General features: G+C 43.1%; 1 protein-coding gene and 1 pseudogene across 1 annotated transcript in view; both read left to right on the top strand.

The window, feature by feature from the left end:
- The window catches only part of LOC144797574 (uncharacterized), a 510,336-nt gene that overhangs the window by 399,537 nt on the left and 83,131 nt on the right, over positions 1 to 27,668 (top strand). The gene's annotated exons all lie outside the window — the stretch shown is intronic.
- Positions 19,761 to 19,832, top strand: LOC144801120 (small nucleolar RNA SNORA17; annotated as a pseudogene).

Raw genomic sequence — 27,668 nt, 5'->3', positions numbered from 1 at the left:
TGCTGTGCAGGTCCACCTCAGTGAATTTACTTATGCTGTTTGCAGTCATCAATCAGATCAGATCAGAACAAGCTTTATTCGATTTTATGCTTGTAAAATCACAAAAGCAAACACAGCAATTAAAAGCACAACAACTTGTATAAAAATCTTATTTGTAAACAAACAGCAAAAGCAATTAAAGTAAAAAAAAAATGACCATTAGATCAATGCCTTACGGATTTAAGTTCATCACAGAATATCAAAAACACATGCCTGTGTAACACTTAAAGCAAGATAGTCTTTCTGATTTTCAGTGTAATTTTTTAAAAACAGGCGATTGCATTAGTAAAACATTAATTGTCTAAAATTGCAAAAATAAAAACGCTGGTCTACATTGAGTCCACCCCCCTATTCGTAAAGTCATCAATTAGATCAACCCTGCGCTTCCTGCCGTGGCAATATTATTAGATGCTGAAAAATGCATTTGATTCCCCAGATTGGGACTTTTTGCATGCAGCACTGACCAAACTAGGCTTCCATCAAAACTTTCGGTCACTGATCCACCAACTGTTTACTAGTCCATTTGCACAGCTACATATAAATGGGGTATTATCTGATAGATTCACCTTGTCAAGAGACATCCGACACGGATGTCCGCTCTCGCCACTGATCTTCATCATCGCAATGGAGCCCCTGGTGCGACATCTGCAGGAGCGGCACCTGCAGCGGGGAATAGGATTTCACCATGCCCTTTACTTGCATCACTATATGCAGATGACATCCTTTTGTTCATTTGTGAGCCGGCTTTAAATCTTCCTCCTATTATGAGAGAGATGGTGTATTTGGCATCTTTCCTGGCCTGGTCATTAATTGGAAAAACTCTGGACTATTCCCTCTGACAGATGCCACTACACCATTCACACTGGAGTTCCCGTTGCGCTGGTGCGACGATCCCTCCAAGTACCGTGGGGTAATTATTCATTGCACAGCCTCAGAGGTTGGGCGGCTAAATAATGGTCCGGCCATTGCTCGATTATCTGGACAGATAGATCGCTGGATTCCACTTCCCTTATCGGTAGCAGGACTCATTGCGATCATTAAAGTAGTTGTGCTGCCCAGGTTTCTATACCTATTTTTTAATATACATATTCCACTCCCAGTCTCCTTCTGTAGAACCATTAAAGGGCTGCTGACCCGACTGATGTGGGTGGGAGGGCAGGCGCGGGTAGGTTGGAAAACTCTCATTCAACCCTTTGAGAGAGGGGGATTTGGAGTACCTGACTTCTACCTGTACTACCTAGCTGCGCAGGCCCATAATGCCTACTTTTGGTACCATCTGCTTACAGTTCCTGAGGCTTGAGCACATGCAGGCTCGCCCTTACCCTCTTTTCACTATCCTTCCCTGCGGGCTAAGGAGAACGCCGGTTGAGATACATACCTTACAAACCATGGGTTGGGCGTGGGAGCGCTTGCGCAGATACCTGGGTGCTGAGCGAGTGTATTCCCTACATTTACCGATTCTCAATAATCCATGGCTAGCACCCATGACTGAAATGATTACGCAGCGGGCACTCACCCGCTGTCAAATACAAAACACGGGCAGCATGTTCAGGGATGGTCAATTACGTACGTTGGCAGACTTGACAACGGACTGGGACGTAAACACGTTGGTCCGCTCTCTTGTGCATAGGATGAGAATGGCACTGGTCACTGCGCTGCACACATGAGACAGAGGAACCTTCAGACTTCTCCCTACTAACAAAGATAATCACCGCGCCCAATGGTGCGCATTTCATTTCCAGGCTATACCGACAAGCGCAGGCCTGATGGTGGGTAGTGGAGCATGCGCAGCATGGGAGAGGGACCTAGTGCAGCCTATGACTGAGAAAATGTGAGCTTACTGTTATGAGCAGACACGCTTAGTATCCAATAATTATAAACATAAACTCCTGCACTTCAAATACCTACACAGAATCTATGTCACCCCTGTACTGCTTGCAAAGTTGGACTGTGCGAAGTAGGGTTGCTGTCAGAGATGTGCGATGGCGCATGCCGAATTCATACATTTGGCATGGAATTGCCCCGTGATGCTGGCCTATTGGGAGCTGGTATTTGGGCATTTCGAACAAATGGTTGAAGTTGAACCACCACATACACCCTTGTTGGCCCTGCTGGGTCATGTACTCCTGTTGAGCAAGGGTATAAGATTCTTCACCGCAATTGCGCTAGTGCTGGCCAAAAGGCAGGTGTCCCTGACCTTGGGTGGCACCGCTTCGCCTCAAGCTGGGGCATGGCTCAGAGATATGATGTACTGTGATATGACTAGCGATGTGTATGCGTCCCTACTCCTGCTTGCCTCCCGCCCTTAAAACATTTGGCAGCCGCCCCGCTCCTATCTATTATCACATCGGAACTCACTGACTGAAATGGATAAAATTATGTTGGATTAGCCGACCGCTCCTATAGATCGGGAATGCCAAAATATTTCTGTTAAATGAGCCTCTATTGTTGTTTCGTTGTTCATGATCACTGACCTATCGATGCTATGTGTGGTTTAATGTTTTTGTTATTATCCGGCAATGAGTGGTTCAAGTGATCCACACTGCAATAACAGTGTATTTTCTTTTTTTCTTTGTATAATTTCATGAAAAATACAATCTAAACAAGTAAAATAAATTAAGGATGTAACAGTTAAACTGGGACGTCCAGAGCTATTTGAAAACCTGAAGAGCATTATAAATATAGATTTGGTTTGGGTACATTTCTGCTCAATTATGGAGTCAGAAAGAGAGGCAAGAGAACTTTATACACCTTCCAATCAAGCCCACATATTATTAAAAAGTTGTCCTTCACTAGAGCCCTACTTAGTCATGGTCACAATACCTCACCATTGGTTGTTGCTGACAAGATGTAGATTAAACTTCCTACATTGGTTACTGGTGGCTCAAGGCAAAGAAGGAAGGTCCAGAGGTCCTGGATCTGGATATTAATTCTATTGTAATAGAGAAACTGTACTTAAGGCTCTGGACCTTTTCAGCCTCAAATGTGTTAAATGAAGGTGGGGGTATGAGCTTGTGTTTCTCTTTCCCTCATAGTCAGGTTCAATCAAAAGGATAATTCCAATTTCGTGACACAAAACAATGATCATCAACGTTTTTGTGTATAAAAAAGTTTTTTATTGGCATCAGCCACTTTGTTATTTCTATTGTGCAAAAAATTCACTTTTTGGGACAAATGGAACAGCAGACACGTGTTTCGCCCTTCGTTGCGTTTATTAGCCAGGGCTTTCTCAAGGCTGTAAGAAAGGAGTTTCAGTAAGTACCAGATGTAACAGCACGGCGGAAAGACAGAGAGAGATGCCACCAAAAGCATGCTGTAAGTGAAAAATTGTGATAGGTAAAAAAAAAAAGTATGCATTTTATTATTATTTAAAAAGGCTAAAAACTTAAGTGATGCATCCGTGGTGAGTGATGAGCAGAATAATCCAATCAACCAGGCAGGGTTCTGTAGACAATAGAGCAAAAAAGTGAAATAAAGGTAGACAACCTGAAGAAGACAGTAGGAGGACTAAGGAAAGGCAAAAAAAGGCAGGAAGCAGTGTAGTGTGGTACTGAACGGCTTGTCTTGAATCAAAATTAATCTAATATATTACAGAATCATGCGAGCGACATAAGTATCTAGTCAGGCGTATTCTAGGGTTTTATAAAGAAGTCATGCTGTTAGTCTCGTAAGAGGATAGTTATAAAAGGGTGTTTAAGAGGATAGTTATATAAGGGTGTGATAAAGGATGAAAATAAAAAAGTGCATACATCCAGCCTAATAGCGTGAAACATAAGACCAAGTTTTATCCTTAAAAATAGTGAATTGAAATACCTAATTGTTGTTTTCAGTAGTCATGCGATCAAAGGATTCATATATGAATTCATATTTGCTTCAGAGGACTAATATCAACATCAACATGTCTACAAGAGGAGAATAAATCCGATAGAAGTGGAGTCAAGGAGAAGTATCAATTCAGCAAAAAATATGAATATAATTGAGTACAAAGACAAGCTGTTGTGTAATTGCCTTGACACTCAATAAAACTGTGTATAAGTAAATGATTACATATATATTACATCTAAGCTAGCAGCTAGCATAGTTTTGGGGTCATTCTAGAAAATGGCAGGGGAAAATAGTTATGTGTAAATCTAAGGTGTACATTACATGAAATGCATGTCGAGCTATCTTTTACATAGTTTGACATGCTGTATGCAGTATTATGGAAATACGACAGCTAACATAGAGACACGCCCGTATCTGTATTAACAACAGCGTAATGATTAAAAGCAAAGAGGATGCAATAGAAACTAAGCGCAAGCGATTTCAAAGCGCAATATATTTTTTTCAGCCAAAGCAAGAAATGAAATGAGCATCCAAATCTATACGAAAGGGTGAAATGGGGAGGAGCATAAAACGGGAAAACAGAGCAGAGAATAACTTACATTTAAGTCCATATCATATCTGTACAGGCGAAAGGGTCCCGAGGTAATCCCATTTAGTGTTCATCCAGCGATGAACCGGTGTTGGTGTCCGTCGCCATATTTAAATAGTACATTTGGGGCATTGTGACGGAAGTAAAAGGTCAGAAACATCAGAATGCTAACGGGGAGGATAATACGTGTGATGAAAGAATGGAAAATTATTATTATAGAGACCCATATGTTGTGCGTGGTCTTCAAAAATAAAATGCCATGCATGTATGACAGATACGAGATAAATGTGGTCGTGGGCGAGCACCCGGAAGGCATATCTGGCACCCTCCCTCAGCGTCAAATCAATGGGTGTGACGTTGGCCACAGGCGCCACTGTTGCTCACGTAGATTGACGGCTAAAGTTTAGCCATCATGATGGAGTAGGTTCAGTTAACACAAGAAAGCGGCATTGCAAGTGAGTCTCAAACGAGACCTACGTTCTTTGTATAGCAGCGGTGCTGTGTGGTAATGAAAGTGGCATGTGTACAGCCTAGTGGGTACCTACCACTGGCTATGAAAATAAACACTATTGATTACGCATAACAAAGAAAACAGATTATGCCATAAAAGGAACACGAGCGGAAGGCAGTATTTTGGGGAGAGAAAGAGTATCCAAGGGCAATATCATACTTTAAAGTCACTGAAGGCAGAGAAACTAATACAAAGAATAAATCATAGGAACAAATCGAGTTATTGCTACATTTAAGGCGAACTATGAAAATGATAACCATAAATTATCATTTTCAGAGTTTTTGACAAAGACAGAGATATGCCAGGAGCCCCTAGCATAAAAATGTGTAAGAGAGATAACAGCAGAGGGCAAATATATATGATTTGCAGCCTCTTAGGATGATCGCTACGTGACTCTAACGAGTCCAGTAGCTTCAATAAAATAAAATATATAAAATAAAAACCAGAGAAAGTATATCCTGTAAGCAGTAGCCAGTGAAGAACTCCGAGAATCCACAATTTTTCGAAAAGGGAGCAAACACAAATTGGCACTAGAATCATGAGCAACAGAAGAAATGCATGCAAATGTAGAAAAAGAATGCAGGAAATATTAGGAAGGAGTACATTAACGATGATAATAACAACAGTAGTAGAAACAACCCCAAACAGTGTCCCTTGATGGTAGACTGAGTTCCGGGTGCCATAGAGTATCCTTTGCGAAATCAGGATATGAGGGCTATGTTACATGCTATTTTTCAAAGCCAGTGGTGCCACTCATGTTCTTTGTTAAGACCTTTTTTCACTGTTTCCAGTCCAAAAATCAACGCACTTTCTTCTTTGCGGAGGCATGATTTCAGGTTTCCGCCTCGGTTGTGCTGTTTCAATTTTTGGAGGCCGATAAAGACGAAAGTGTGTTGATGCAGATGGTGTGTTGCAAAGTGTTCCACTAGTAGTTGCCTGGTGTCCGTTTTAGGTATATTGCGATAGTGCTCTTTGATGTGTACTTTGAGTGGACCCGTTGTACTCCCGATGTAATGTTGTTCACAGGGGCAAGAAATAAGATAGATCACATTAGTACTTTCACAATTGATCAAGTCATTTATTTTGTAAGAATGGCCATTGACTCTAACATCCCTAGTTCTAGGTTTGCCCAGTTTGCACAGTGAACAATTTGAACAGGTGAAGAAACCTTTGGGTTGTTGCAGGAAAGTGGTTGACTCTTGTTTAGTGTCTAGAAAAGAGGGACAAAGCATGTGCCTCAGATTTTTGCTTCTAGAGAAGCTGAATTGTGGTGTAACAGGAAGAGCATTGGAAACATTAGAGTTTTGTTTCAAGAGTTGCCAATGTTTATTGAAGGTTCTCCGGATGTGTTGTTGTCCGTTGGTGTATTGTGTAATGAAGCAAATAACTGGTTTGTGATCTTCGACACGTTTGTTATGTAGCAACAGATTGTATTCATTGTCAGCAAAGCGTTTCTGAGCTTTGTTGAGTGCTTACTCTTTATATCCCCCTTATTTCAGACGTTGGGTTATTTCTTTGGAATTAGCTGAGTATTACATATTGGAGCTACAGTTCATGCGGGCTCAATGATATTCTCCAGCTGGAATGTTGACAATGGTGTGATATGGATGACTGCTTAACGCATGTAAGATAGAGTTGGCAGAGGTGGTTTTTTTATGAATTTTAGTATGCAGTCTGGTGTTCTCAATGTAGATTGTTAGATCCAGATATTCAATTTTGCTTTTCGAGATGGTATAGGTGATATCAATGCCCCATCTGTTGGAAGTGAGGGAATCAATGAAAAGTTTCAGGAGTTCTTCTGGTCCTTGCCATATGAGCAGGATATCATCGATATACCTTCCCCACATAATTATGTTGCCAGTCAGGTCGTCTGTTCTTTCGCCCCAAAGCCACTGGCGCTCCACCTCCCCATCAGGAGGTAGGCATATTGTGGTGTGAATTTAGCCCCCATAGTCGTACCCTGGTGTTGTAAGAAGTAGTTGCTGTTAAAGAAAAAGTAGTTGTTAAAAACTGCAAAATTCAAGCCAATCCAAGATCATGTAGTTTCTTGCTGTTCGTTGAACTGATCTAGTTTGAAGGAATTTTCTGGTTGCTGCTATTCCATCCGGATGCTTAATGGAAGTATAATGACTGGTGACATCGATTGAGGACAGTACATAATCGTCTTGCCAAACTATATTCTCCAAATTTTGTAGAACATCTTTGGTATCTTTAATGAAGGAAGGGAGGTCCCTCATGAACGGTTGAAGCTTTGCGTCAATAAAGGTTCCCACATTTGAACAGATTGAGTCAATTCCTGCAATGATTGGTCTCCCTTGGGTGGTCTCCCTGGCTTATGAACCTTAGGTAGTAAATAAAAGGTCGGAGTGGTCGGGTTATCAATATATGAGTTGTTTTTCTTCCAGGGTAAGGAGTTCTTTTGCGTACCAAGTATTTAAGAGTTGCAGGAGTTTTTCTTGAATCTCTTTTGTGGGATTGTGGTTGAACCTCTGATAGCAAGTAGAGTCACCTAATTGATGGTGGGCCTCTGCCAGGTAGTCTGTGGTATTGAGTAAGACAACATTCCCCCTTTATCTGCTTCTTTAATTATTAAATTGGGGTAATGTTTCCATTCCATCAATGCTTGTTTTTCTTTATATGTAATATTTTTGTGAGCGTATTTTTGATTAGACTGATATTTTAGAAATTCTTTATCCAAGTCTTTATTTACGGCTGTAAAGAACATATCAATGGAGTTGCCAGAAGGTAAGGCTGGTATAAATTTAGATTTCCTTTTGAAAGGAGTTGGTTTAGAATGGAACATATCTATTCCCAGTTCCTCAGCAGTTGTTGTCTGAGATTCCAAGTTGTCTGAGGCATCATCGGTGGCCAAGTGAGTCAGCAAGTTGATATTTTCCAAATCTTGCACAGTGAGATCACTCATTATTCGGGGAGAGTCTCTTGATGCTGTCTGTGTAAGGCAATCCGAGAAGAAGGAGTGCAATTTAAGTTTTCGCGTAAACTTAAAGAGATCAACCTTAGTTTGAACAAGATCCCAGTGTCCAGTTGGACAAAATGATAGGCCTTTGTTAAGGATTTGATCATGTATCTCAGTAAGTGTGATTGTGGAAAGATTGATCACCAAATTATTAGTAACTACTTTTGGATTGGGTTCGGTGTTTTGTTCAGTTCCTTGCTCCTTGCTCTTGTCTGTACTCCCATTCCATTTGGGTTTAATGTAGAGGGATTGGGTGGTCTGGTCGTTGTCCTTCCTCCAGAAAATTTTCTTTTGGACGGATGTTGCTAGCAGTTTCTGGTTCTTCCACCGATTCTGCTTCAGATGATTGCATGGTTTCTGTTGAGATGTTGTTGTTAGTCGATGACATTGTGGTAGTAATTTTGTCATATTTTTTGGCAAATGTATAAACTCTACCCCTTTGGTAGTCAGTCAGATCACTTCGGAACTTGCGATTTTTTTCTCTGGATAACAACACTACTAGTACATTTTAGGGAGGAAGTATTCCGGACTCTGACTCAGTGTCTTATGATCCGTTACTACCACAAACTAAGAGCCAAACAAGTAAGAGCGAAACCTATGCAAGACCAACCTATGGAAAGCATTTCTCAATAGCGTCCAGTTCTGGTTTCTGGGTAGTAACATCCTACTAATAATAGGCTACCGGATACTGCCTACATTTGTCGTCCAGTTAAGCTAACACCGCTCCAACTCCCTTGTCAGAGACATCTGTCTATACAAAGAAAGGCTCACTATACTCAGGTGCTTTCAGTAAAAGTGACTTCTTCTGTTCCTCAAATGCTTTCTGATACTCCTCAGTCCACATCACTTTCTTGGCCTGATTTTGGAAAGTCTAAGCAGTCAGTGGGGCAACTATGCTTTCATAGTGTCCCACAAAATTTCTGTAATAACCAGTGAGTCCTAAACAGGACCTCACCTCAGTCTGGGTAGTAGGACCACCACTCCATTACAGACTGAATCTTGGTATCTATGGGGCGAATCTGCCTGTTTCTCACCTCATAACCAAGGTAGGCCACACAGGACAGCCCCACCTGACACTTGGTCGCCTTCATAGTAAGTTTTACTTGCTGTATTCTAGCCATCACCTGTTGAGGGACCTGAAGGGGTCCTGCCATGAGGTGCTGCACACCACAATGTCATCCAGATAGGCCACACTCCTCCAGCCCTGTGAGAACATGGTTCACAGGGCGCCGAAAAGTGGCAGGTGCATTCTTCGAACCAAAGAGCGTTACCTTAAACTGATATAGCCCCTCTGGCATAACAAATGCAGTCTTTTCCTTGTCATATGCTTCCAAAGTAATCTGCCAGTACCCACTGGTTAGATCCAAGGTGCTCAAGTACTTTTCAGCAATTAACTGATCCACAAGATCATCTGCTCTTGGGATTGGACAGGCAACAGTGTTGGTTACTGCATTGAGGGCTCAGTAGTTCATATAGAACCACAGTGAGCCAGTGAGAAGAAGCTGGAAAAGGGTCACAACACCTCTTTCTGCTGTTCAGGCATTAACTATGGGGTTAACTGAACTCCATCCACAGTGCCACCCCTCATGCCACTATGCAGCAAGTCAGGAAGAGGCTCACTGTCTTCCTCAACTTATCCACGACATTCTCTGTGTAATCTCTCTAAGGTTTTATTCTGTTCACATAGAAAACCTCTTGGGAACCCTTGTGGCACCTATGTCCACAAAGTGGCTAACCTCAGAATCCTTCTGAATTTCCTTGTATTACCTCCACCATCTGTCCTTCAAAGCCCTAGGGCAAATAAGCTTTAGCACCACCGTGTTCTCACCTTCCTTATAGCCAGTCAGCGTAGCTTTCTGGCTGCACCACTCCTCATTAGCATTTGGCTAGCCTGAAGTTGTTCCTTTGCCTGAATCATTTATTGCACTATTAACTTCATCAGGATCTGCAAAAGCTCTCTCTCTCTCTGGAAATGGAGTTTCTCCAAGTGCTCAAATCATGCATGCAGTCCAGTATTAAAGGCGCTAGAATTTCAGTTAGCTGCGTGCATGTTGTGTCTAAGCGTGGGACGATCAGCCCGAACAACAGCTAACATTGTTATGATAACCTTGGAGGCTTCAGCACTCACTGTACAGACTAAGGTTGAGATGTTTTATTTTTCTTTTATTTTATTTGAAAGGTTTTATATAGCGCTGGCTAGACCCGGAGGTATCAGAGCGCTTTACATGAGTATCAGACCATAGTTACAGGTTACATCGTTACAAAGGTTACACAGTTATTAGAGCATAGCTACATAGTTACATGTTAGGTCGAGACAAGCAATAAGGACATTCTGGCACATGCATCAAGCTAGGATTTTGCGAGTCCTTAATTGCGAATACTAAGGATTCGCAAATAAGAACTTTCAAAATCCTATGCATGTAGGAATCGCTATAATAATTGTGAGTCGCAAATAAGGAATAACTTCCCATTCATTCCTATGGGCCTACAGACCCATAGGAATGAATGGGAAATTGCAAGAACAATTTGTGAGTACCAATAGGTACTCGCAAATTGCGTATGCAATTTCAGGGTGCAAGGGTGTCAAAAAGACACCCTGTTGTACCCCTGGAATTGGCCTCTGCACATATGTTGTGCAAACACATGTCTTTCTGCACCCCTCTTTCTGCACCTCCGCTGGTTCTCTATGCACTTCTCTTGCTTTTTTCTGCATCTATCTTGCTTCTATTTGCACCCCTATTTCCTCTTTCTGCACCTCCGCGGGTTCTTTCTGCACCTCTCTTGCCTCTTTCTGCAGTTCCCTTGCCACTTTCTGTACCTCACTTACCGCTTTCAGCACCTCTATTATTTATTTCTGCACCTCCATTGGTTCTCTTTGCACTTCTTTTCCTTTTTTCTGCATCTCTCTTACCTCTTTCTGCACCCCTCTTTCTTCTTTCTGCACCTCCGTGGGTTCTTTCTGTACCTCTCTTGCCTTTTTCCGCACTTCTCTTGCCTCTTTCTATACCTCACTTGCCTCTTTCTGCACTTCTCTCCCTTTTTCTGCACTTCTATTGCTTCTTTCTGCACCTTTCTTGATTCTTTTTGTACCTCTCTTGCTTCTTTCTGTACCCCTTTTGCCTCTTTTTGCACCCTTCTTCTCTCTTTCTGTACCTCTTGGCTCTTTCTGCACCCTTCTTGCCTCTTTCTGCACCTCTGTTGTTTCTTTCTGCACCTCTCTACCTTCTTTCTGCACCTCTCTTGCCCCTGTCTGTACCCCTGTTCCCTCTTTCTGCACCTCTTGTTCCTGTTTCTGCAACTCTCTTGCCTCTTTCTGCAGTTCTCTTGGCTCCTTCTGCACCTCTGTTGCTTCTTTCTGCTCTTCTCTTCCCTCTTTTTGCACCCCTCTTGCTTCTTTCTGTACCCCTCTTGCTTCTTTATGCACCCTCTTGCCTCTTTATGCACACCTCTTCCCCCTTTCTATACCCCTCTTGCCTGTTTCTGTACATCTCTTGCTTCTTTCTGCACTTCTCTTACCGCTTTCTGTACCCTCTTCTGCCTTTCTGCTCCTCTCTTGCCTCTTTCTGAATCTCTCCTGCCTCTTTCTGCAATCCTCTTACCTCTTTTTGTACCTCAGTTGCTTCTTTCAGCACCCTTCTTCCCTCTTTCTGCACCCCTCTTCTATCTTTCTGCACCTCTATTACTACTTTCACCTCTATTGTTTCTTTCTGCACCCCTCTTGCCTCTTTCTGCACCCTGCTTCCCTCTTTCTGCTCCTCTCTTGCCTCTTTCTACACAACTGTTGCCTCTTTCTGCACCTCTGTCGCTTCTTTCTGTACTTCTCTTGTGTCTTTCTGCACCCCTCTTTCTGCACCTCCGTTGGTTCTCTATGCACTTCTCTTGATTTTTTCTGCATCTCGCTTCTTTCTGCACCCTTATTTCCTCTTTCTGCACCTCCGTGGGTTCTTTCTGTACCTATCTTGCCTCTTTCTGCACTTACCTTGCCACTTTCTGTACCTCACTTGCCGCTTTCTGCACCTCTCTTTCTTTTTCTGCACCTCTATTGTTTCTTTCTATAACTATTTTGTCTCTTTCATCACTTCTCTTGCTTCTTTCTATACCTCTGTTGCTTATATCAGCACTTCTCTTGCCTCTTTCAGCTTTTCTCTTGCCTCTTTCTGTAACTTTTGTGCCTCTTGCTGCACCTCTCTTGCCTCTTTCTGCACCTGTCTTGCCTTTTTCTGCACATCACTTGCTTCTTTCTGCATCCCTCTCGCCTCTTTCTGTACCCCTCTTCCCTCTTTCTGTACCTCTCTTGCCTCTTTCTGCACTTTTCGATTCCCTCTTTCTGCACTTCTATTGCTTCTTTCTGCACCCTTATTTCCTCTTTCTGCACCTCCGTGGGTTCTTTCTGTACCTATCTTGCCTCTTTCTGCACTTACCTTGCCACTTTCTGTACCTCACTTGCCGCTTTCTGCACTTCTCTTTCTTTTTCTGCACCTCTATTGTTTCTTTCTATAACTATTTTGTCTCTTTCATCACTTCTCTTGCTTCTTTCTATACCTCTGTTGCTTATATCAGCACTTCTCTTGCCTCTTTCAGCTTTTCTCTTGCCTCTTTCTGTAACTTTTGTGCCTCTTGCTGCACCTCTCTTGCCTCTTTCTGCACCTGTCTTGCCTTTTTCTGCACATCACTTGCTTCTTTCTGCATCCCTCTCGCCTCTTTCTGTACCCCTCTTCCCTCTTTCTGTACCTCTCTTGCCTCTTTCTGCACTTTTCGATTCCCTCTTTCTGCACTTCTATTGCTTCTTTCTGCACCTTTCTTGCTTCTTTTTGCACCTCTCTTCTTTCCGTATCCCTTTTGCCTCTTTTTGCACCCTTCTTCTCTCTTTCTGCACCTCTTGTGCTACTTTATGTACTTCTCTTGGCTCTTTCTGCACCCTTCTTGCCTCTTTCTGTACCTCTGTTGGTTCTTTCTGCACTGCTCTTGGTACTTTCTGCAGCTCTCTTGCCTCTTTCTGCACTTATCTTGCTTTTTTCTGCTCCTCTCTTGTTTCTTTCTACAACTCTCTTGTCTCTTTCATCACTTCTCTTGCTTGTTTCTACACCACTTTTGCATCTTTCAGCACATTTCATGCCTGCTTCTGTAATTCTTTTGCCTCTTTCTGTAGCTCTCTTGCCTCTTTCTGCACTTCTCTTGGCTCTTTCTGCACCCTCTTGCCTCCTTCTGCTCCTCTGTTGATTCTTTCTGTACCCATGTTCCCTCTTTCTGCACCTCTTTTTCCTGTTTCTGCAACTCTCTTGCCTCTTTCTGTAGATCTCCTGCCTCCTTCTGCACCTCTGTTGCTTCTTTCTGTACTTCTCTTGCCTGTTTTTGTACCTCTCTTGCTTCTTTCTGTACTCTCTTGCCTCTTTCTGCACCCCAGTTCCCCCTTTCTGTACACCTCTTCCCTCTTTCTGTACCTCTCTTGCCTCTTTCTGTACATCTGATGATTCTTTCTGCACTTCTCTTACTGCTTTGTGGACCCTCTTCCCTCTTTCTGCAACTTTCTTGCCTCTTTCTGAATTTTTCCTGCCTCTTTCTGCAATCCGCTTACCTCTTTCTGCACCTCACTTGCTTCTTTGAGCACCCCTCGTCCGTCTTCCTACACCCCTCTTTCTTCTTTATGCACATCTATTGTCTGTTTCTGTACCTATATTGTTTCTTTTTGCACCCCTCTTGCCTTATTATGCACCCCTCTTGCCTTATTATGCACCCCTCCTCCCTCTTTCTGCTCCTCTCTTGCCTCTTTCTGAAACTCCCCAGCCTCTTTCTGCAATCCCCTTTGCCTCTTTCTGTACCTCACTTGCTTCTTTCTGCACCCCTCTTCCCTCTTTCTGTACCCCTCTTCCATCTTTCTGCACCTCTATTGCTTCTTTCTAAACCTCTATTGTTTCTTTCTGCACCCCTCTTGCCTCTTTCTGCACCCCTCTTCCATCTTTCTGTACCTCTCTTCCATCTTTCTGCACCTCTATTGCTTCTTTCTGTAACTCAATTGTTTCTTTCAGCACCCCTCTTGCCTCTTTCTGCACCCCTCTTCCCTCTTTCTGCACCCCTCTTCCCTCTTTCTGCTCTTCTCTTGCTTCTTTCTGTCCCACTCTTTCATCTTTCTGTACCTCTGTGGGTTCTTTCCGCACCCCTCTTTCCTCTTTCTGCACCTCCGTGGGTTATTTCTGCACCTCTCTTTCCTCTTTCTGTACTTCCTTGCCTATTTCTGCACCTCACTTGCTTCTTTTTGCATTTCTCTTGCTTTTTTCTGCACCTCTTTTGTTTCTTTCTACACCCCTCTTGCCTCTTTCTTCTACATCCCTGTTTCCTCTTTCTGCACCTCTCCTGCCTGTTTCTGCATCTATCGTGCCTCTTTCTGCACTTCTAATTCCTCTTTCGCCACCTCTGTTGCTTCTTTCTGCACCCCTCTTGCCTCTTTTTTCACCCTTCTTCTCTCTTTGTGCACAGTTGTGCTGTACTTTCTGCACTTCTCTTGCCTCTTTCTATACCCCTCTTGCCTTTTTCTGCAACTCTGTTAGTTCTTTCTGCACTGCTCTTGCTTCTTTCTGCACCTCTCTTGTAAATTTCAGCGCCCTTCTTCTCTCTTTCTGTACTTCTCTTGCCTCTTTCTGCAACTCACGTACCTCTTTCTGTACTTCTCTTGCTTTTTTCTGTGCCTCTCTTGTTTCTTTCTACAACTCTTCTGTCACTTTCATCACTTCTCTTGCTTCTTTCTACAACCCTGTTGCTTCTTTCGGCACTTTTCTTGCCTGTTTCTTCAATTCTTTTGCCTGTTTCTATATCTCTCTTGAATCTTTCTGCGCTTCTCTTCCTCTTTCTGCACCTCTGTTGCTTCTTTTTTTTATATATATTTTTTTATTGAGCAAAGCAGAAGGCAGTTAAAACATTTATATAAAGAAAAATGCTGCTCCAGGGGTATTTGTAAACATTGAGAGAAATCAAGTAAAATTCAGTAATTCATCATAATTCATCATAATTCAGCAATAGTCATCAATATACAATTTATGTACAGAGCAAAAATATATGTAGCCTGAAAGTGCCAAGTGCAATCTATTTCCAATCGCAATTTCACAGTTAGAATAATCAAAGTGCAGTTAATTCAAACTATTGTAGTCTGGTCAGAGCTACTTGTATGCGATCCCTACACAAGAGAATGTGTTGACATGTCTAGCCTAGACTATTAGTATTTATAAAATGTCTTGTGCTAAAGTGTCGGAGTGCTATGTGCCACAGTACTATAAAGAAATAAAAAATACAAAATACAAAATAGCAACGAGTATTACCCTACCTGGCCTGTACTTCTGTTTTAACCCCTTCGCTGCTAGGCCTTTTCCCCTCCTGTGCTAAGCCTTTTTTTGGCTATTTGGGGAAGTGTGCGCTTAGGCCCCTGTAACGTTTTGACCACATAAGGTATCCACACCAATTTTGCGTCCTTTTCTTCCAAAATCATGGGGATTCTAAAGGTACCCAGGGTTTGTGGCTTCCCTTGGAGGGGTCCCAGAAATTAGCCAAAATACAGTCACATTTTTGTTTTTTTTTCAGAAAAATTGGAAAAACGGGTTACAAATGAAAGCCTCTGGGTTTTTCCCTGCAAATGTTTTCAAAAAAGTGTTTGTGGGGCTGAAATCACCATTTGCCCAGCTTTTAGGGAATGATAGTCTTTTTTCAGAGAACCAACATTTTTTACACAGTTTTGGCATTTTTTTGGGACATAGCCTATTTTTGCTATTTTTAGTGCTTTCAACCTCCTTCCAGTTAATGGTACAAATGAGTATGAAAGCAATAATGGATCCTGGAAAGCTATACATGTTAGAAAAGTAGACAAAATTCCGAATTCAGAAAGGGGTCAGTTGTGTAGATCCATCAAGGTTTCTTTATAGAAACTAACAATTAAATATTGGAGAAATTGAAAATTAGTTGAAAAATACAGCCTTTTATGTCAACGTTTTCACCTGTAACTTCTTGTAATTATGACAGCTCTTTGCAAGCAATATACCGTTACATCCGCTGAACTTTCCTAGTTGTGGGAATATATAGGACTTGTAGGTTCACCAAGAAGCAGATGAACCAAGAGTTAAAAACTGAGTAGCAATTTGCAATGGCTTTTTATTATATACCAAGTATATAGCAAATATTGTGCGAAAATGTATACATGGAAAAATCGGTATGAAAGACACCTATGTGTTTCTGAAATGGGTACAAATTAAAGAGTTTAGAAACAGTACATATTTGCACATTGTCAAAATTGAGAATACTCTTAGCGCCATGAAACCCTTGGGTGTGCGAGCGCTTTATAAAATTTTGATAACATAACATAACAATACTCATACTAGCATGAGAATTATTGGTCATTTTTTTAAAATGACTTCTATTTTACACACTGTCTTTCATTTGGAAGGCAGAAATGCATCAAAACTCAATAGGTAATAACAGTTGCTTTACAAATCTGAATTACTCTAAGTCTCCCGATCAAAATGGTACCTCACTTGTGTGGGTAGGCATAGTGTCCACGACCGGAAAGGGCTCAAAACCCAACGTGAACCCACCACATTTTCACAATGAAAATTTACCCTTTTTTTGCAAAATTTGTAGCTGTCGTTTTTTAACCCTAGCTCTGCCAGCACCTTGGAAAACCTAGCAAACCCATACATTTTTTAAAACTAGGCACACAGGGGAATCCAGGATGGGGTGATTTGACTGCCTGCCACCATGTTCTGTTACCCAGAATCCCTTGCAAACCTAAAACAATGTCAAGAAAGCCACATTTTCCCCACATTTCTGTGGTGGAAAGTTTTGAAATCTGGGTGGATCCACACATTTCTACACACCCTGCGTTCCCCAAAGTCTTACGAGAAAAACGGTACCTCACTTGTGTGAGTTGGCTTAGTGCTAGCGACAGGAAACGGCACAAAACCCAACGTGGTCACACCTCAATTTCGCAGTGTAAAATGACTCTTTTTTGGCAAAGTGCATAGCTGTACTTTTTTAACCCTAGCTCTGCCGGCACTTAGGGTAACCTAGCAAACCTATACATTTTCTAAAACTAGACACCAAGGGAAATCCAGGTTGGGGTGACTTGACTGCCTCCCACCAGGTTGTGATACCCAGAATCCCTTGCATACCTGAAAAATTGACAAAAAAACACATTTTCCCCATATTTCTATGGTGGAAAGTTCTGGAATCTGTGTGGATCCACACATTCCCACCTACCCCACATTCCCCAAATTTTTCTGAGAAAAATGGTACCTCACTTGTGTGGGTCGGCCTAGTGCCTGCGACAGGAAACGGCGCAAAACGCAACGTGGTCGCACCTCAATTTTGCACTGAAAAATGACCCTTTTTTGGCAAAGTGCCTAGCTGTAGTTTTTTAACCCTAGCTCTGCCGGCACCTAGAGAAACCTAGCAAACCTATACATTTTCAAAAACTAGACTCCCAGGGTAATGCAGGATGGGGTGACTTGACTGCCTCCCACCAGGTCCTGTTACCTAGAAACCCTTGCATACCTAACACAATTGTCCCAAAAACAAATTTTCTCCACATTTCTGTGGTGGTAAGTTCTAGAATCTGTGTGTATCCACAAATGTCCTTCCACCCCACGTTCCCCAAAGTCTTCCAAGAAAAAAAGGGAACCCCACTTGTGTGGGTCGGCCTAGTGCCTGCGACAGGAAACGGCACAAAACCCAACGTGGTCACACCTCAATTTCGCAGTGAAAAATGACCCTTTTATGGCAAAGTGCCTAGTTGTCGTTTTTGAACCCTAGCTCTGCCGGCACCCAGGGAAACCTAGCAAACCTATACATTTTTTAAAACTAGACACCCAGGGGAATCCAGGTTGGGGTGACTTTACTGCCTCCCACCAGGTTCTGCTACCAAGAAACCCTTGCAAACCTTAAAAATTGTAAAAAACTATTTTTTTCCACATTTCTGTGGTGGAAAGTTCTGGAATCTGCGTGGATCCACAAATTTATACCCACCCCGCATTCCCCAATGTCTTCCAAGAAAAATGGTACCTCACTTGTGTGAGTCGACCTAGTGCCCGCGACAGGAAACGGCACAAAACGCAACGTGGTCACACCTCAATTTCGCTGTGAAAAATGACCCTTTTTTGGCAAAGTGCCTAGCTGTCGTTTTTTAACCCTAGCTCGGCCGGCACCTAGGGAAACCTAGCAAACCTATACAATTTTGAAACCTAGACACCCAGGGGAATCTAGGATGGGGTGGCTTGACTGCCTCCCACCAGGTTCTGTAACCCAGAATCCCTTGCAAACCTAAATAATTGTCAAAAAAATCAAATTTTCGCTACATTTCTATGGTGGAAAGTTCTGGAATCGGCGTGGATCCACAAATTCCCACACCCCCCACGTTCCCCAGAGTCTTACGAGAAAAATGGTACCTCACTTATGTGGGTCGGCCCAGTGCCAGCGACAGGAAACGGTGCAAAACGCAACGTGGTCACACCTCAATTTCGCAGTGAAAAATGACCCTTTTTTGGCAAAGTGCCTAGCTGTAGTTTTTTAACCCTAGCTCGGCCGGCACCTAGGGAAACCTACCAAACCTATACATTTTTTAAAACTAGGCAACCAGGGGAATCCAGGATGGGGTGACTTGACTGCCTCCCACCAAGTTCTGTTACCCAGAATCCCTTGCAAACCTAAATAATTGTCCAAAAAAACACATTTTCCCCACATTTCTGTGGTGGAAAGTTCTGGAATCTACGTGGATCCACAACTGTCCACCCACCCCGCGTTCCCCAAAGTCTCCCGAGAAAAATGGTACCTCACTTGTCTCGGTCGGTTTAGTGTCCGTGACAGGATACGGCGCAAAACGCAACATGAACACACCTCAATTTCACAGTGAAAAATGACCCTTTTTTGGCAAAGTGCCTAGCTGTAGTTTTTGAACCGTAACTCGGCCGGCACCTAGGGAAACCTAGGAAACCTATACATTTTTGTAAACTAGGCACCCAGGGGAATCCAGGATGGGGTGACTTGACTTCCTCCCACCAGGTTCTGTTACCCAGAATCCCTTGCAAACCTAAAACATTTTAAAAGAACACACTTTCCCAACATTTCTGTGGTGGAAAGTTCTGGAATCTACGTGGATCCACAAATTACCTCCCACCCAGTGTTCCCCCAGGTCTCCCGATAAAAATGGTACCTCACTTGCGTGGGTTGGTCAAGGACCCGTGACAGGCAAGGGCCCAAAACCTTTTGAGGCGACATCAAAATTACCTATCACAAACCAACCTGGTTTTGCAAGGGCGGTCCCATGAGTTTTTGGCCCGGGGCTCGGCAGCCATCTAGGGAAACCTACCTAACCCACACATTTTTGGAAACTAGACACACGGGGAGTCCAGCGAGGTATGGCTTGCATGGGTCCCCCATCATTCTCCTACCCAGAATCCACTGCAAACCTCAAATTTAGCTTAAAAAAAACACTTTTTCCATACATTTTTGTGTGGGATCACCGTGCCAGCACAAATATCATAATACCCAGCGTGGTGCTAAATTTGAGGTTTGCAGGGGATTCTGGGTAGGAAAACGTTAGGGGACCCACGCAAGCCATACCTCGCTGGACTCTCCCGGGTGTCTAGTTTTCAGAAATGTGTGCATTTGGTAGGATTCCCTAGATGGCCGTCAAGCCCGGGCCCAAAAACTCATGGGACCCCCCCTTGCAAAACCAGCAAGGCTGTAATGGTGCCGGGGGGGGTGGGGGCATTGGCACACCCGTTTTAGGCAGTCCCCACCCCAAAAAAAGTGCCCCAAAAAAATTCCTGGTGTATAGTGGGACTTCTGCCCCCCCGGGGGGGGCAGATTGGGGGCTGCTGCCCCATCTGCCCCCAGGGGGGGCAGAAAGACTGAATAATGGTAATTTCCTTATGGGGGGAGTGAAGGCCCTTGCCCAAGGGGCCGCTCTCCCTTCCCTGGTGTCTAGTGGGTGGATCCCTGCTTGGGGATCGCCCTCCTGGGGCTGTCTGCAGCAGAGGGATTTCATGCCCCTGGCCTCATGACGGAATGGTTCCGACATGAGCACAGGGGCACCGATGCTCATGACGGAACAATTCCGTCATGAGCATTGAAGGGGTAAATAAGATATTACTTGTTAAAGTGCTATGTGGTGCTAGTAGACTCACTACTAATAAAGTATTTCCAATTTTTGGTACATTTTTGCGTTGATCCAACTCTTTTAGCATAAGCCTCTTCGAAATTTTTTGTCCGTTTCATTTTGTTCACCCATTTAAAATAGGATGGTGCCTCCTCAGACCTCCAATTTTGAAGGATTAGAGAATGGGCAACCAAAGTGCAGATTGCAATATAAATTTCTTCTGCACTAGGCAAATCATTTCTCTTCATTGAGATGCCAAAAAGAGCGATCTCGGCTTCAGGTTCAATTACCTTGTTAATAGCCTGACTTATTGAGGAAAAGATTTTTCGCCAAAAATTCTCCAATTTCGGACGTGTGTAAAAAATATGAAGCCAATCTCCCCCCTCATGAAGCTGACATCTAAAACATTTATTTTCTACTCCCGAAAAGCGTTTATTCAAAGCTTTGGGGGTTAGATAGGCCAACCACCGGGATCAAAAAGACATCCTTTTAAAATTGGCCGCTCTTAGAGCCCTCCCTCCTCACTGGGTGATCCGATCCCATTCCTGTCTCGAGAAGGAGCAATTGGTTTCCTGAGATATTTTAACCAGGATTTCATTATCTAAAGGAGATTATTCACCCTTTCTCAGAAACTTATACCAGGTCCCTACTCCAGTTAATTTTATTTTATACAGAACGGTAACCAAAGGCGTTACGCCTGCCAATAAATTATATTTATTTATGAAGTTTGTAATCTGCAGAAATTGAAGAAATCCCGTTTTTAATTTATATTTATATGTCAGACTTAACCAGGATCTCTTGCCAAGTAATAAGTTTCCGCAATATAAAAAAAGAAGCTAGATCACCAAAACCTAAGTCTCTCCACTTTTAGAGCTTATTCGAATGAATTTGAAGCCCCAAGATCTTGCACTCCTCTAATTTCAAGTAATACAAGCCACCACCCCTTCCTGCTTAAAAAAGAATTGTAATCTATAAGCAAAATCTCGAATAGTCTTGTACCTGGTCTTTTTTGGTAATTTTGCTGTTTTAAAAAAAACCACAACTTGTGAACCTCCCTCATGAACCATTTTTTCATAAAAAAACATATCAAACAGTCCATTGGGCTTCAATAAACGTGCTGTGAGTTCCATTATCGCTGCCATATAACACGTGCGTATATTTGATAAAGCTAGGCACCCTTGTGTAGTTCCCAGCGGAAGTGTACTCAATTTCACCCTTGAAACCTTCTTGTTCCAAACAAAACCCCTGATCATGGACTCAATCTCTCTAAAATAATAAGAATTAATCCTTAACGGTACGTTTAAAAAAAAAAACAAATAAGGAAGAATCGACATTTTAACAAGGGCTACCCGACCAATCAGAGTCAATGGTAAAAGAGTCCATCTCTCCAGCAAGATTTTAATTTTATTTTGCGTTGTTAAATAATTCAAGTTGAATAATTGATCAAACTGATTGGAAACATAAATACCCAGGTATCTGATTGGTTCTTTTTTTTAAAGCTTGTGATCTTAAATTTACAGGTAGAGAATTACAATCCGAATTCAGTACCAATACCTCGATTTTATTCTGATTAATTTTATATCCGTCAATCAGTTCAAACCAACTAAATTCACCTAATGCTTGATCAAGATTTAATCTATCAGGATGTAGGTATAAAATAATATTGTCGGCGAATAGTTTAATTTTGGCTATTCCTACTATGGGTGGCTTGATTTCAAAATTCTCACATATTCTTGTCGCTAGTGGCTCGATGAAAAAAGTAAACAGGATGGGGACATCGGGCAGCCTTGCCTGGTACCTCGATTGATATTAACTGTCCCTATCGAGTTAGCATTTACTACTACCCTTGCTTGCGCATCCTGGTAAATATTTTTCAACATATTAAGTATCTTATCCGGAAAACTAAACTTTTGCATACCAATAAATAGAGCATCCTAATTCACAAGGTCGAAAGTCTTTTCGGCATCGACCATTGAAATTAAAGTTGGAATTTTATTATTAGAAACAAAGTCTAAAGCCTGTATTAAAAACCCGGTGTTTGAGGCCATAGATCTCCCCGGGACAAAGCCAGACTGATCAGAGTGAATTAATGCCTGGGCGATCGGGGAAAAACGCTGGGCCCGTATTTTCATTAGGATCTTGAAATCAGCGTTGAGAAGGCTGATCAGCCTATATGAATTGATGTCCTTTTCATTTTTCCTCTTCTTAACAAAACTGACTATAATGGACTCCTTAAAGCTCGAAGGAACAGATCCTCCCAATCTAACAGCATTAAATAATTTAACCAAGAAGGGAGTCAATTCTTTGGCAAAAGTTTTATAAAATTCAATTGGGATCCCATCAGCCCCACACGCTTTTGCCCCGGCAATTAATTTCACTATATCCAGAATTTCTAAATCTAAAATTTCACTCTCCAGTTTATCCGATAATAGGGCAGGTAAAACAGGGAGATGGACTTCATCAAAATATCTGTGAATAAGGTCTGCCCCTACCTCATATGTCGTGGAGTATAGCTGAGAATTGTGGTCCAAGAACACTCTGGGTATATCGTCCTCGTCTCTAACAATATTTTGCGTTTTCGGATTGATGATCTCCATTATTATAGCTTTCTCCTGTTTAGTTTTTATTTGCCCTGCTAACATTTTCCCCACCATTTGGCTCTCCTCATATACTTTTTGCTGATACGTTTTTGAGCTATTAATTTCCTCAATTACAAAAAAATCTTTTAAGGCTGCCTTAGCACTTTCCAGTTGCAAAGCAGCATCTACCCTCCCCTGAGGTATAGTATCTCTAGAAATTAAAGCATTAGACACGTCCAGCGGAAGTTTATTGATCTTATCACGCCTCTCACTCGTCTGTGCAGTAGAGCGTGCTATCATCCGGCCTCTGATGGCTACCTTAAACCCTCACCAAACTGTAAAGATTTCTGCAGTACCTTCATTGGGACTGGGTAGCTATGCCGGAGAACCACACCTCCGGATAGCCGTAGGTGACCATGCCCCCTGTGGTAATGGCGGTGAATCCTGACATACCTGGCGTGAGTGCGAGCTGACAACCATGTTTCTGAACATCGCGGCTCTCGGGGGAAAGGTGCTCCGAAATACTGAATACTGAATGCTGAATGCGGAGGGACGAGAGGGCGTCTGTCTGTGCGGGCCCTTCTGCAGAGCGGCATCTGACTGTTTCTCATCTTCGTTCGAAAGGAGGAGGAGTGGTTCCGGGTGTTGTTTGGGGGCCTAGGCGCTGCCGAGGTGGTTTGGGACACCTAAGCTTGGAGTCGAAAACGCTCTGAAGCGTTCGGAGAGGGGAGAGAGAAGCGAGGAGGTGAGGAGGGACAGGAGAGGTGGAGAGGCAACTTGTGTTAAAAATATAAAGCGCAGATAAAGGAAATATAACGGATTGTGCAGCACCTGCAGGACACTTTTTTTTGTGCAGAGGAAAGTCTGGTTTGGACTAGTATTACTGCTCGCATGGTTTTACTCCTCTCCTTATAGTGATATTCTTTGGCTGAGGCTAATATGGGGAGACACAATAAACTAAATCAGCCAGCACCCAGAGTGGAGACTGCCACCGGTCTAAAAGCAAAAACTCGGTTGGCTCTGGCACAGAATAAAAACTCGTCTGTGGGAGGAGGCAAAGCAGGATTGTTGGGGGAGCGCCATCAACAAAATTCCAGCTTTGAGAGCTCAGAGGAAGAACCAGCACTGGAACTAACAGCAGAGTCTTCTGAGACACTCCTGGGAGCTAGAACCTCCCCAGCAGTATCTTTGGGCGGACCAGGTGATACTACTAGTCAGACAGGAACATCTGAAAGTGATAAAACCGGCAAAAAGGAGGAAAAGAGTAGGAAGGAGTTTCCCCTTTTTGTGAAAAAATCAGCACAGCCTATCCCCTCACAGCCTAATCTATCTCAGAATGTGGTTTTAGATCTTGCCTCCCCCGCCAGCTTCCATTGGACCTAAGCTCATCATCATCACCTGACAATTCCTCGGTGGTTCCAGCAGTCTCGCACATTCAAAATCCTCTAGCTTCACCCTCAACCTCTCTGCCGCAAGAATTGAAATCGAACCTGCCAAATTCGGCCTTTCCACCTTGTATTGACCCTGTTCTGCAGCCATCTGCTCAGCCATCAACTCTGTCAATCCAGTCTAACCAAGTTCAGATTTCAAGTGGGAGCAGTCCGACACCTTCCCTGGGGCCACAAGACATGCAAAACCAGCAAGTGCCTGCCTCAGAGCCTGATTTAGAATCTCTTAATGCTTTAATAGAGGATCCAGCAGTCACTGGTACTACCAAACAGTTGGAAATTAAAACACTGCTGAACCTTATTCTTGAAGAGAATAGAGACATGAAGAGATCACAGGAGAACGAAATCACTTCTCTCCATTCAAGATTAAACAAAATAGAGGAGGCAGTTGCATGTCTTCCGGTTAGAGTAAGGAAGCAGAAACGAGGATCTCCCAGCTGGAGGATCAGATGTCTGGGCTGCTCATCAAAATGTGTGAAGTAACCATGGACAAAGTTTCATTACAAAATAAACTGGAGGAGTTGGAGAACCACTCACGTCACTCAAATCTGCGCATAGTGGGTGTACCAGAGAGGGGGGAGGGGGCTCAAGCGCCGCAATGGGTGGAGTCCTTCATTAAAGAAAAAGTTCTCCCGGAGTTCAGTGGAGACTTGACAATCACCAGGGCCCACAGAGTTCCTTTTCATCCTTTGCCTAGCTCAAGTGGTCCACGTATAATCCTAGTTAATTTTTCAGACTATCGGATTAAGGAGAAGATCCTGGCCAAGCCATACAACAAAAGCAGTTTCCAGTGAACAATACCTCTAACTGTAGATTTTTTCCAGATATGTCTGCAGCTGCAGCCCGGAGGCAAAAGGAATTTGTTAAACTGCTTTTTTTGTTTAAGGCACAAGGCGCGCAGGCATCAACAGTCTAAATTACGTGTCCTTGTTAAGGGGAAGTTCCATATGTTTACTAATATGGAAGATGCACAGGAACTTCTTAAGGAAATGTCAGGGCCTCCGTAAGTTGGTAGACAGTTGCCTCCTGGTACTGGATGGGTTGAAGGGTTTTCTTTCTTCTTTTTTCCTTTGTTCAAGAATTTGGTGGGTGATGAAAATATGAACCAAACATGAATCAAAGGTTGTCTTTTTTAGCCAGATTGTCTACAATATATACATATACCACGGGGGGGTGAGGGTCAACCTGGGTGCAGATCCATGGCACCCTTCAAAGTAGTTGGGGGGGTAAAAAGTGGAGTGTTTGGCCGGCTGGGGTTACACATCTTGGGGGGGTGGGTAGGGGAAGTGTTATGGGGAGTTAAAAAGAAAAGCAGTAAAAGGAGCAGTAGCAGGGGTGTTGAAGGTAAAGAAATCAAAAAATGGCGGTATACGTTTATAGTTATGTTTGAAAAGAAGGGAAAAAATGGTTAACCCCTTCCATGCTCATGACGAGCTCAGCTCGTCATGGCATATACCTCTCAGGTGTTCATGACGAGCTGAGCTGCTGTCCAGCACAGCAGGGGAAACTATCAAGCAGCGATGTGGTTAATAGGTGTCACACTTTTTCTATCAATGTCAATGGGATTTTAAATAAATCCAAGTATGGAGCATTAATAAGGTGGCTAGTATCCTGCTCCGCACAGGTATTCTTTCTTCAGGAAACCCATTTAAAAACAAGTTTTCCTAAATTATATCTTCCCAGGTATTTCTCTCATGTGTTTTTCGCCTCTGCCGGGCTAGCTAAAAGAGGGGTTGCTATATATTTTATCTGCAATCTTCCTTGGGAATTTGGGCAAATTAGGAGAGACCCGCTTGGGCGATGGATCTGGGTGGAGGCCAAATTGAATGGGATGATTTTAAATTGTATAAACTACTACGGCCCAATAGTAGATGACACTACCCCATTGCTCAGGATCACCGAACTACTCAGAGGGACCCCTGGAAAAATAGTTCTAGGCAGGGATTTCAATTTCATTCAAGATTTAAAAAAAGACACTTGAAATAAAAAAAAAAGAATGAAACCCCAAACAAAGAAAGTCTTGGAAGCCCTAAAACAGGAGCACTTATTGGTAGATCAATGGCGTAACTGTAACCCGTCTGCGGCTGAATTTACGTGTTATTCCAACCAATTGCACACGGCCTCGCGGATTGACTTTTTCCTCAGTTCGCGATCCCTCAAGGTTTTAGATACCACCATAGGGATTAATTCCTTTTCAGTTCATTCTTTAATAACAGTTGAGTTCGGGATCGAAAGGGGAGGGAAGGTTCAATCTAGGTGGCAGATGGATCGGCTACTCCTCCAAGATATCAACTGGGTGGCTCTAACTAAAGAATGGAAACTAGAGTTTTTTTAACCTAAATGAAGGTACCGCAGAAACCTCTGTTGCTTCTTTCTGCACCTTTCCTGCTTCTTTCTGCACCCCTCGTGTCTCTTTCTGTACCCTCTTGCCTCTTTCTGCACCTCTGGTGGTCTTTCTGCACCCCGCTTCCTTCTTTCTGCATCTTTCTTGCCTCTGTCTGTACCCCGTTCCCTCTTTCTGCACCGCTTTTGCCTGTTTCTTCAACTCTCTTACCTCTTTGTACAGTTCTCCTACCTCCTTCTGCCCCTCTGTTGCTTCTTTTTGTACTTCTCTTGCCTCTTTTTGCACCCCTTTTGCTTTTTTTGTACTCATCTTGCCTCTTTAGGCACCGCTCTTCCCCCTTTCTATACCACTCTTGCCTCTTTCTCTACCTCTGTTGCTTCTTTCTGCAATTCCCTTCCCTCTTTCTGTACCCTCTTCCATCTTTCTGCACCCCTCTTTCTGAACCTCTCCTGCCTCTTTCTGCAATCCGTTTGCCTCTTTCTGTACCTCACTTGCTTCTTTCTGCTCTTCACCCTCTTCTTTCTGCACCCCTCTTCCCTCTTTCTGTACCTCTATTGCCTGTTTCTGCCCCCTCTCTTGCCTCTCCCTACACTTCTCCTGCCTCTTTCTGCATTTCAGTTGGTTCTTTCTGTACTCTTCTTTTCTCTTTCTGCACCTCTCTTTTATCTTTCTGCCCCTCTATTGCTTCTTTCTGCACCTCTATTTTTTTCTGCACACCTCTTGCCTCTTTCTGTACCCCACTTCCCTCTTGCTGCTCTTCTCTTGCCTCTTTCTGTACCATTCTTGCTTCTTCCGGCACCTCTGTCATTTCTTTCTGCACTTCTCTTGTGTCTTTCTGCACCCCTCTTACCTCTTTTTGCACCTCCGTTGGTTCTCTATGCACTTCTCTTGCTTTGTTCCGCATCTATCTTGCCTCTTTCTGCACCCCTCTTTCTGCACCTCCGTGGGTTCTTTCTGCAATTCCCTTGCCTCTTTCTGCATCTCACTTGCCTCTATCTGCACTTCTCATTATTTTTTCTGCACCTCTCTTGTTTCTTTCAACAACCGTCTTGTCTCTTTCTTCACTTCTCATGCTTCTTTGTAGACCTCTGTTGCTTATCTCAGCACTTCTCTTGCCTCTTTCTGCTCTTCTCTTGCCTGTTTCTGTACTTCTCTTTCCTCTTTCTGCACCTCTTGCCTTTTTTTGCACTTCACTTGCTTCTTTCTGCATCCCTCTTGCCTCT

Source organism: Lissotriton helveticus, chromosome 12 (genome assembly GCF_964261635.1).
Source record: "Lissotriton helveticus chromosome 12, aLisHel1.1, whole genome shotgun sequence".
NCBI classification, from domain to species: Eukaryota; Metazoa; Chordata; class Amphibia; order Caudata; family Salamandridae; genus Lissotriton; species Lissotriton helveticus.
The sequence above is the reverse complement of the archived record's forward strand: the minus strand, read 5'-3'. Positions and strand labels throughout refer to the sequence as shown.